Below are 12,360 nucleotides of genomic sequence, written 5' to 3'. Positions count from 1 at the left end.
GGAAGTGATTAATGGTTAAAATGTGATTTTTTGTGTCAGTCATTTTGCGCGGAACACACCGTACACACACCTTTCATAAGCCCAAATATTCAGTCAAAATGCGATAAATCGATGTTTAGGAGAGATTCAATTCCATTTCCATGAATTTCAATGATGATTTCGGCTGATTTTTGATAAATTCACGCATAGTTTCGATGGAATTTTCGGTGATCACGGATTTTGATTGGCCCACATGTTGATCGTCATTTATATCCTCACGCCCACTTTGAAAACGTTGAAACCACTCGTGCACTCTGCTACGGGATATGCAATCATCGCCATAAACTTGTTTCATCAATTGAAACGTTTCGGTAAAAGTTTTACCAATTTTAAAACAAAATTTAATCTTGGCTCTTTGTTCGAAGCATATTTCCGCACCGATAACACAAACATACCGACACTTAAAACGCAATAACTTCACTTCCAATCGATGAAATGTCTCACTGGACAATCGATAAAGATAGCAGATTCCAACGCACCAGTCGACATATAGATGGCGCCAGCAGTGGGCGCTGGATTCAAAAAGTCCTGTTTCTTTGGGAACGCCCCTTGAATAACAAAAAAACGTGCTTTTCTGTCCTGTCTTGTCTATTTCATTCGGTGTGGGTTGCGCCATAGCTTAGCATCAGCAACAAAGACGGGTTTGTCGCATTTGTGCGTTGGATGTATGAAAATGCATAAGAAGTTCGACAACAGCTCTTCAAACAAGTCAAAGCTCGAACATGCGTTTTCGTTCCGTCTTGTTCGATGTGGGTTGTCACATATGAAGCTATGGGCAGTTGTCGTATGAGACAAAAAAGAAAACTGTTTTGACTAACCCGATGTGGGTTAAGCCTAAAGGAATATAATACTACTCTCTCCAAGCAGTTCCTGCTTTGATGTTTCCATAGAAACCATCCCTGCAGTCACTTGCTTGGAGCGGAGCTACCTAGGAATATCAGAACATTATTTCAACACGTTGACGAAATTAAACAATACACCGACTAAAGGCACTGAACGCATCAGAAAACAGTAGCTCTAGTTACCGCCTGAACCAAGAGTAACCCTAGCGCAACTTCGTTCTAGGTACTGTAGCAGGTTATACTTCTACTTATCTAGAATAGACCCAGACATACAAAGCTTTTGCCCTACATGCGCACGAGACTAATCACATCTTTGCATGAAAAATGAAAACTGAAGTAATTTCGAAGAATAGTGCCGAGTTGACAATCCTTGGCCGTATATAAAAAAAAATTCGGCTCCGTTCCGGCTATTTAGACCCGCCTAATCACTATTAGTGTAATTAAAAATTGATTTAAAATGCAAAAATACTTATGGAAGACTTGGAATAATATTATTAAAAAACTTGAAGTTTAACCGTTTCTATTAAAGGATTTAAAAATTATGGGATTCAGAACTTTAAGTTTATAAAAATAATCTAATACAAAGTAAATCAAAACAAATTCTATATATAATTATAGTTAGTTTTGACAAATTCTTATTTATCCATGCTTTGTAAATTTTTATTCAACCTGGTAAATTTTATTTGATTTCTTTGTTTCCTCATTGTCTGACTAGCTTTCGAAAATAAACGTTCGGATTAAACTTACATACATATGTATGTACTAACAATTGAAATATTTGAAAGACACTACTTTCAGCGGATTTCCTACTAGCCTTCCAACTGGAGTAAGAAAATATATGGATAACTCATCTGACATATCCAACAAATTGTTTCTGTTTATCTTCCAATGTTTTTCGACCAACGTATGATGAGTAGTCCAAATACTAAAGAAGATTTTAGCGTTATCAGAACTATCTGAAATGTTCATGTCCATCACTCGGCTTCTACAAATACTTATAATTTTTGTGATTTTTATAATAGCTATTGCTAACTAACTATCATATATACTACAATTGAGGGTAGCAAAATTTTTGTGTAGGCATTTGCCATGATGAAATAATCATTTGCAAAACGTCATCGACCAGGCAGATTCAAACTATAGAAACACATGTCAGAGCTTTTAAACCGTTTAGAAATTTAATGAGAATGACAATATTTTATGAGCAGATGGGAAAGAGTAGAAAATCTACTATTTTGTACAAACGAAACAAATACTTCTTATTTTATATGGTTCAAGACTTAAAACATTTATGAAGAATGTGAATTTACCAATTTGAGGGTTTTTTGCACGTACAGATACTAACAATTATCATTAAGAGGTTAACATCAACATTTTGTATTATATATTGTATATATTATATAATTTTTATTTTGAATCTCATTTTGCAATTGCAATTTACGCAACCAACCATAAAAAACACCAGACACTGAGATCATGTAACGGAAACATTATACATGTTGCCGCTCCAATTTTTTTGTAGTAATGACAACTGAGCTACCAAACCATCAAAATGAATTTATATTGAATATTGCTGAACGTGAGCAATAAAATCCAATAAAAACATTGATGTATCGGAAGTATCAGCCACCATACCATGCATCCCAATTAAACGATGTATCACATTAAAAAATTTCGACGGATATCGGCCATCACTACTATAGTCGGCAATCCTTCATACTGTTTCGATGTAAAAACTCCGCATTGAGAAGAATTAAACAGGGGGTCCCGCAGGGTAGTGGGGGACCTCAAGAGAATCAAGTGAATGGAATCAAACCATTGCAGATAAAGAGGTCGAGTTGCCGCAATAATCTAGAGTGACCCTTGCCCAGCAGCCTGCGTGTAGTAGGTTAAACTCCTATTTATCCAGAACCGATCCCGACATACCAAATATATGACGAGCATGCAACGAGACTCTAAACACCCAGCTAACCCTACACATCTTTCTATAGTCCGACTCGTCGAAACAGCAAGTTTACTGGGCCTAACGATGGATGTCCTCGATGACAACTTATCTGAACCACACAAACGTAACAGGATTAAATAACCCTTACAACAAAACAACTAGCTGGCGAAAGATCTGGCCCGCTTTGCTGCAACTTTTAGGATGATGGGACCAGAATCCTGCATTTCGGTGGGGTCTCATACCTTTAAGGAGAGGCTCCGCGCGGAGGAGAGAGAGGGCAGGAAAGTAACCGCCATAGCCATGTGTGTATGGCGTATGTATAAATAACAGATTAGAACAAATGATAAAAGGGGACTCCAATGTAATTAGGCTGTTCACGATAAGGTGGTTATCGGGTTATGTGGTTATGTGATTAAGTGAACAACAACAAAATGCGGTATGACAAAATAACCAAAGTTGACCAACCTAGACCCTTGTTTACAGATTATGTGGTTATTTGCTTATTTCCAGTGTTAGAAAGTCGTTGGAATTTTACTAAATGGCAGCACAAAAAATAAATAAAACTAAGCGAATGGCATTTCCATTTAGATTTTCTTATTGGAAAATCTGCTATTAACAGCTGGTTTTTGTTTACAATCAGCAAATTAAAACCGAAATAAAAGGCAACGAAAAGCATCAAAAATTATCAAAAGTAAATAAGAATCACAAAGTACAAAATAAATATACACTTTTTGTCATTTATTTATACTCTAATTTTAGTGTCTACAGAAACACGAAAGCGCCGGCGAGAAAAGGAGGTGAAAAAATGAACGGAAGCCGAAATCAAATTTCATTGAACTAGAATTGTAAACAATGAACAGCTGTTTGTGTAAACATAAGCAAATAACCATACAACATAGGGTGCTCACGGAGCATAGAGGTTATATTTAATCTAATAAGCACATAACCCGATAACCACCTTACCGTGAACAGCCTAAATGTGTTTATGAAGCGCATGCTTAGGTTTTTTGTTCAGTGAATTGCGTTTAGTGATTGTGTAAACATTTACATAATGCGTAAGATGGCGAGGTCAAACCTGAGCTTAAAAGAAAAAATTGAATTAATCAACGTTAGTGAGGAAAACAATTTGTCCGCGCATTGGCCGAAAGGTAAGTTTTAATATTAAAATCGTGCAAAAATTATTTAAAAATTTTTTTTTGTGTGTACAATTTTTTTTAAATCAAACACAATCGTTTAGTACTACAAAATTTAGTATTATTTTCCTGTTTCACATATTTTTGCAACATAATTATAAACACATTGAGTTCCTGTTGGAATACGTTATTGAAAATGTGCCCAATTTTTGTTATCAGGTTCAAAATTAGAAAAACGCAGGCTGCGCTGGTTATTAAAAATAAAGAAGAAATTCGAACAAAATGGATGTCTGGGAGCAATGTCGAATCAAAAAGGTCATTCATGAAAATCGATGGAAAAGTTGATGAAATGTGTTTAGACTGGTTCAATAAGGGACAAAGCCAAAACATTCCAATATCTGGACCAATAATCCAAGAAAGGGCAAGAGAAATTGCCCGAAAGCTGGGGATTAATGATTTTGTGGCTTCTAACGGTTGGCTACAAAAATCATAATATAACACTCAAATACATTTGTGGTGAAAGTGCTGCTGTTGATATGGAAGATGTGCAGCATATTTCAGATAAACTACCATCATTTCTGATTGGTTATAGCCCTAGGGATGTCTACAATGCGGACGAGACAGGCCTTTTTTCAGAGCTTTGCCAAACAAAACATTGGTTCTTAAAAATGAAGTATGCCGTGGTGGTAAACTATCGAAAGAAAGGTTGACTGTCTTGCTTTGTGCAAATATGGCAGGGGAAAAAGAATAACCCCTTGTCATAGGGAAAGCTGCACGACCAAGAGCGTTTGTATCAATAGATTTAAAAAAGCTTCCAGTAAATTGGCAGTCCAATAAGAAAGCATGGATGACGCGTGAAGTGATGACACAGTGGTTGAAAGAACTCGACAAAAAAATGGAGTTGGAAAACAGAAAAGTACTTTTGTTTTTAGACAACGCAGCATCCCACCCTCGAGATATAAGTTTGAAAAATGTTAAAATACTATTTCTGCCTAGTAACACCACTTCAGTTTGCCAGCCTTTGGATCAAGGAATTATTCGAAATTTTAAAATTCACTACCGAAACTCTCAGGTTAAAAATATTTTGGTAAGCATAGAGACTGGTTCGCCAAAAAAAAATATAAACGTTTTAGAGGCAATACATTTCATAAAAGAAGCCTGGGCAAATGTTCAACCGCAAACCGTAAAAAATTGCTTCCAAAAGGCAGGATTTGACAAAAATAGAAATCTGGCTCCTGAATTCGATCCCGAAGATGACTTGCCATTATCAATGCTGGCTTCGATTTTTGAATTATCAAAAGCCCTTGGAGAGTGTACTCATTCAAATCCGGATGACTTTGTCCAAATAGATAATAATGCATGGACCGAAAGCTCAGACTTCGAGTTAGACGTTATAATTGACGAAACCATAGAAACTATTGACGATAATAGCACTGATAATGAGAGTACTACCGAAGAAAGAAATGAAATTTTCTCAAACGAAACCGCATTGACTGCCGTTTCAAATTTAAAAAGATTTTGTAGCGACGACCTTATTGCATTCGGATTGTTGCAAAATTTGGAAAACCATTTGCAAAACAATTTTCTTTTAAAAAAGCAAAAAAACTTAAGCCAGTCTACAATTACCCAGTTTTTCAAGCAATGAATTTAATATTTATATTTTTTATATATTACTTCATGTGAATTTACATGAAATTTATATGAATTTTTGAAGTACATAATACATACATAAATTCCTGTTTAAACAATGTTATATGAATTGTTTTGCATTTAAATCTGAAAGTGATGAGTATTAAGGACATAATAAAATTAAAAATTTATAAAATAGCTACCCACTCCATTGAGCGGCCACCTCTCATGGGCGGACAAAAGTTGACTGACGGTGAGTGTCCGCCCAAGGGAGTTTTCACTAAAGAATTTAATGAAAAAGAGTTCATATGCGAATTCCTTAAATGTAACTTCAACAAGAACTTTGTCGGACTCATTGGTAATAATATCTTAACGAATACAAATGTGATAATAGATTACCCAAGGATGAAGCAAGATATATGCAGAATAAACAATAAGGGAAATAAGGTGGAAATCTTCAATAATGACATAAAAGATAAATATGTCACATAATTTGTGGACACCAATCACCTTAACGATATAAACAACAAGTAAGAAAGTGCTAAGTTCGGGTGCAACCGAAAATATTATACTCTTGCAGCTTGCAGAAATCAAAGCCAGGGAAATACTTACGGTGTAAAACCAATCATATAGAGGAATGTTCGAATATCCTTATATTCGTTATATAGAGGCTAGGCCAAGTTTTCGTTCAATTTATCTATTTTAGGCACAAAGATGCACTGTTATGATTAAATTGTGGGATTAGAATTGAATTTTAATTATTCTAATTAATAAACAATTCGCAACCACTTATTCGAATATCGAATAGTGGATTACCAGAACTTTGTGGGCGGTAAGGCATAGCGTCCATCATAGTGAGGAAAGTATTATGATTCCTGATTCTAACGCCGTAGTGTTAAGACGTGCTGCCTCGCCAAAGGCCATCCGTTTCTGTTTAAAGACAATTTAATTATTTAAAGTTTAAAGTGAGCGTTGTATTATCAATTATACTATTTATAAATAAAGAATTAAAAGTGGATTAAATAAACAAATAAATGTATCTAAAATAAGTGACTCCTTATTTCAAATTTCTACAAATTGGGGGCCCGTCCGGGATGGCCCAAAAGTGAAAAGTTGGAAGTGGACGATTTGCGTAAGAAATCAACGGGCATACGTGCAGAAGGGCCCAAAAGTGAACGTGTAGATTAGGGCTTCCTAAAGGTACGAGGAACTGTACCTACAGTCCGAGGAAGCGTGGATTGGTATCGTTTGAACACCGAAATCTAACGGCAACTGCAACGGTCAGCAAAGCAGAATAACGGCATCCGCGAACAGTGTTCATTTGCACCAATAGGAAGAGAGCAGCGTAAAATCATATATACATATATTGGCAGTAAATTCATCAGCACGGGAGAAAATAACGGCAGCATCAACTTTACATACATACGTACACTAGGCGTATTAGCAGTTAACAATGGCATACATTGTATACGGATATACATACGTAGTAGCGAAGCAGAACTTGCGGGTTAGAACACCAAGCGTATTAGCAGTCAACAACGATATACATACACACATACAGCGAGGCAGAGAAGCAGGCAATAGTAGAGTGTGAGCGGCGGGAGCAGAACAAGCAAGATAAGTTTTCTTTTCAAATTGTTGTAGTTACACATATGTACATATGCGTACAGATATGCTACCGTATTCACTGAATTACTTAGAATTAGTACAGCACCAACTGTATCATTTGAACTCGAAATAATAATTTTAAACTTACAGTAATTTGTATTTAGCTTATGTATACATTATAGTATTATAACTACGTATAAGCGTAAGTAGTAGCAATGTTTTGAATATCGTAAATTTGAATATTTTATAATTTTGTAAAATAATTACATATATGTAGTATATACGGGTTACCCACTCGCAGTGTTACCTATTCAAACGACTATAATTTTTTAGTTTGATAATATTTTTATTGATTCCAATGACAAAAATGTATGAAAATAATCAAAAATTTAGAATCCATTCACTTTAGCTCGATATGGCCACCTTTTGCCTTGACTATGGCCCTCAAACGGTCAAAAAACGAGTTGCATGCTGCACGAATGTGAGCTTGTGGTATTTTGGCCCATTCACGTACAATTGCTTTCTTGAGCGCATCCATACTGGTGTATTTTTTAGTCCGCACCTTGCTCTCTAAAATGGACCAGATGGAAAAGTCCATCGGATTTGCGTCTGGTGAATTCGAAAGCCATTGTGTCGACGAAATGAAGCGTGGAACATGATTTTTTAACCACTCTTGGTTAATTCTCGCTTTATGTGACGGCGCCGAGTCTTGTTGGAACGTCCATTCTTTCCGGCCGAAGTGTTTACGTGCCCACGGCTCTAAAGCACCTTCCAAAATATTTTCACGATAATAAGTCGCATTTACTTTGACACCAGGCTCGATGAAAACGACTGGAGAGCGCCCATCAGCGGTCACGGCAGCCCATACCATCACTTGCGATGGGAAATTACTTCGGGTGGCCATTCGTAGGCTTAAATTCTCGTACGTGCGTTCGGTCAAGTAAACACGGTCATTTTGAGAGTTTATGAATTGCTCAATAGGGAAATTCTTCTCATCAGAAAACACAATGTTCGGAAATTCGCCACGTTCGTGCAAGTGTAACAACTCCTTCGCTCTTTCGAGTCTAACTTTTTTTTGCTGCGGTGTAAGATTGTGTCCTTTTTGGAACTTGTAAGGCTTGACCTTTAGCTCACTTTTCAACAGTCGTTGCATTGAACTTTGCGAAATTTTCAGCTCTTTAGCCATTTGATTGCCACTTCGACGTGGATTTCGTTCAAGTCGAGCCTTCACTTTTCGAATCATCTCAGGTGATGTTGCTGTTTTCTTATGACCACCTCCATGGCGTTTTGCGATGCTGCCAGTATCATTGTAACGATTTATAGTGCGATACACAAACATTTTGTTCACTTCGAGATGTTTTAGCTGACGAACAATTGCTGCTTGTGATTTTCCAGCCAAATATAAAGCAATCACACTATTACGTTTAAATTCCATCACGTATAACTTTTTTTTCACACGACACAGACTAAAATGTTTTTGTACGCTTGTAAACAATGGAATGATTTGTTATTGGTGTAAATTTAAGCACGCTGTCATTAATAGTGTGGTAGTTATAGCAGTTTGAATTTGGTAACACTTCGAGTGGGTAACCCTGTACATACAGTGGTGGCCATAACATATGCAACTAATACGTTATATTAGAAAAATTATATATATATATTAGCTTTAAACTTTGAAGACAGTTGATTAAACAAGAAATTATTATAATTTGGTATTTTTACTTTTATTTAACGTTTTAATACAAGAACATTTCATATCCAAAGAAAAAACAAAAAATTCATTTTGATTTCACCTCTTAAATTACGTGGACAAAACATATGCAACTTTTTGAAAACAATCCTAAAAAATAAGTTTTTCTAATATTTTGTTGCAAATCCATTGTTTTTGATTACTTCGGCACATCTTTTCGGCATTGAGGCAATTAAATTGTCTATGGTTTTCATCGGAGTCGATTGCCAAGCTTCTTGCAGTCTATTAAAAAGTTCATCTCCATTTTTAAGGTTATTCCTGTCTATGCGCCTGTTAACTAGCTCCCACAAGTTCTCAATCGGGTTGAGATCTGGGGACTGTGGTGGCCATTCCATAACATCGATGTTATTTGCTTCAAACCAAGACTTGACATATTTGCCGTGTGCTTTGGGTCATTGTCCTGTTGGAAGACCCAACGCAATGGCATTTCCCACTCAGCATATGGCAACATGATACTCTCCAAAATATATTTGTAGTCGTATTGATTCATAATTCCATTAATCCTATATAATGGTCCAACTCCGTTCGCAGAAAAGCAGCCCCAGACCATTACATGGCCTCCACCATGCTTAACTGTTTTCTTGCAATAACGAGGATCATATCTTTTATTTACTGGCCTTCGCACATAAGACATTCCATCACTGCCTATTAAGTTAAACTTGGATTCATCACTGAATAGAACTGTTTTCCATTTACTAATTGGCCAACTTAGATGCTCTTTAGCGAATTTCAAGCGCTTGGCTTATTTTTTTATCGAAACCATCGGTTTGTATGCGGGACGACAACCTCTTAGTGAGGCTTGTAAGAGGCGCCTACGCACACTTCTTGTGGATATTTGCAAGTCTAAATCTTCTATGATTTGTGATGGGACAATTTCAGGATTTTTTTTCGGTAGTTGTACTATTAAATTGTCTGTCATTTGGCTCGTTTTGCGTGCGCGACCGCCTCGGTGATTAACAGAAACTTCTTTTGTTGTAACGAATTTTTTTATTATTCGCGAAATTGTGCTTTTGTGTATATCACAAAAATCGGAAATAATTCTCTTCCGAAGTTCAATTCCAAATTTGTCTCTTGCCATTTTCAATAAAACAAAACTCACGTTGATTTGCCCGAATTAACACAAGAATTTATTTACAAAAACTAACGATATTGCGTAATTTTCAAAGTGGAAGCTCAACAATAACGGAAAAATACCGCTATAATAGTATTACGTGAACTCAAACTCAGAGTTGCATTTGTTTTGTCCTCGTAATTTAACAGTTGAAATCAAAATGGAGTTTTTTTTTTATGAATGAAATTTTTTTGTATTAAAACGTTGAATAAAAGTAAAAATACCAAATTATAATAATTTCATGTTCAAAGAACAGTCTGCAAAGTTTAATGGTAATATATATGTATATACTTGTTCTGAAATAATGTATTAGTTGCATTTGATATGGCCACCACTGTATATTGTACACCAACAATATCTGATTAAAGTACCATATAAGAAAAAAAGACAAAGAACTTTGTAAGAAGGACGCCGAGACCGTGAAAAGTAAGACTATTAACATGTTGAGGGAAAAGTTAAGGGAACTTAACCTGAGTATAGTTGGGAGAAAGAAAGACTTGCAAATGAGATTGTTGCAATACATGGTTTTCGGGGATGAAGTGGATGATGTAGGAAATGATAATGAATCAGCAAATTCGTTATACACTACAGAAGATAGAAGTGAAAGGATAGCATATCCAGTTTTTATGGATACGGTACCTATAACGTGTACCACTGGGTTGATGAGTTTAACGAGGTTGCTGAAACAGTAGGGTGAAATGATTTACAGAAGTTCATATATGGAAAGCAGTTGCTGAAGAGAGCAGCCAAGCTATTTGTTCGAGGAACTGGAATAATTGGAAAATAGCTTTGGTTGAAGAATTCGGGGGAAAAGTTGAGTGCCGTTGAGGTACATCGTACGTTGAGGAATAGGCGTAAACAACCGAAAGAAAGTTTGCAGGAATACTTATACTCCATTATTGAAATTGATAAGCCAATATCACTTGATGAAAGGAGTATAATAGAATACTTCGCGGAGGGTATCCTGAACAGCAGGGGAAATAAAAGTGTTTTGTATCAAACACGTAGTGTGAAAGAATTGAAAGAGCAAATCCGAGTTTATGAAAAAATTAAAGGTACATCCGTTGCAACTAGTAAAGTTTTCTTTCAGTCGTCAAATGCAAGTAAAGGTACTGAAGACTTGGTTAAGAAGAGATGCTACAGTTGTAATCAGGAAGATCATTTAGCTAGAGAGTGCTCACGAGGGCACGAGGGAGATATTGTTCAAATATGTACCTTTGATACAACGTATTATATTTTAGATAACGTTTAGCGCTTTGGTCGATACGGGATGCTGCGCAAGTATATTGAGATACGATACGTTTATGAAACTAGGAGAAATTAGTCTCAGAAAAGAAAAACAACGGCTTTATGGAATAGGAAAAGGCGAGGTTACAACAATGGGTAACTTTATAGCAGAGGTAACTGTACAAGGTGTGACAGTGAATGTCAAGTTTGATATAGTAAGAGTACAAGATATACCCCGCGCGGCAATGTTGAGAAACGATATGCTTAAATATGTAAGTGGAGCTGGTGTTTTGAAAAGGAAGTGTGGAATTTAGAAAACCTAATAATGGTAGAGAAGTGTTTGATGATACGGGTGCCAATGAGTTGGCGGTTAGAAGTAAATATGCTTAAGTGGGCTATGAAACTGAAATCTCAGTGAGTGAGAGGGTTTCAGCCGAGGAAGTATGCGAAAATAATGTTAGTCCGGAAGTGTCGGGAAAAGAGGTTAGAAGTATATATATTCAAGTGGGCGATGAAACTGAAATCTCAGTGAGTGAGAGGGTTTCAGCCGAGGAAGTATACGAAAATAAGGTTAGTCCGGAAGTGCCGGGAAAAGAGGTTAGAAGTAAATATGTTCAAGTGGGCGATGAAACTGAAATCTCAGTGAGTGAGAGGGTTTCAACCGAGCAAGTGTGCGAAGATAAGGCTAGTCAGGGAAAAGAGGCTAAAAGTAAATGTAGTCAAGAGGGCTCGTCGAATGTCGTACGAAGATCAGAGGTACATATGTAGATGATCAAGTTGGGGAAATGCTTAAAGATGGGATTATTCTAAATAGCACGTCGGAGTACAACGACGTAGTTGAGTATAGACCCGGAACGCGAATGAGACATGTGGACGCATTAAGTCGTGTATATTTTTTACTGATTGAAGAGCTCAATTGCAAGGGATAGGGCAGTAAGGAAAGCGTTAAAAAATGGATCTTACGAGAGGTTTTACATAAGAAATGAGTTAGTATATTACGATCTCTTCAAGGAGTTATTAGTTGTATCTGAGGGCATGGAGATTATAAACATAGGGGAAGGTGGGGAATGTTGGGC

General features: G+C 36.5%; 1 protein-coding gene across 2 annotated transcripts in view; it reads right to left on the bottom strand.

Annotated features, from left to right (window-relative positions):
• The window catches only part of LOC126765193 (cullin-associated NEDD8-dissociated protein 1), a 94,987-nt gene that overhangs the window by 41,443 nt on the left and 41,184 nt on the right, over window positions 1-12,360 (bottom strand). The gene's annotated exons all lie outside the window — the stretch shown is intronic.

Source organism: Bactrocera neohumeralis, unplaced genomic scaffold (genome assembly GCF_024586455.1).
Source record: "Bactrocera neohumeralis isolate Rockhampton unplaced genomic scaffold, APGP_CSIRO_Bneo_wtdbg2-racon-allhic-juicebox.fasta_v2 cluster10, whole genome shotgun sequence".
Classification (NCBI taxonomy): Eukaryota; Metazoa; Arthropoda; class Insecta; order Diptera; family Tephritidae; genus Bactrocera; species Bactrocera neohumeralis.
Note: the sequence above shows the minus strand (reverse complement) of the source record. Positions and strands in the feature narration are given on the sequence as shown.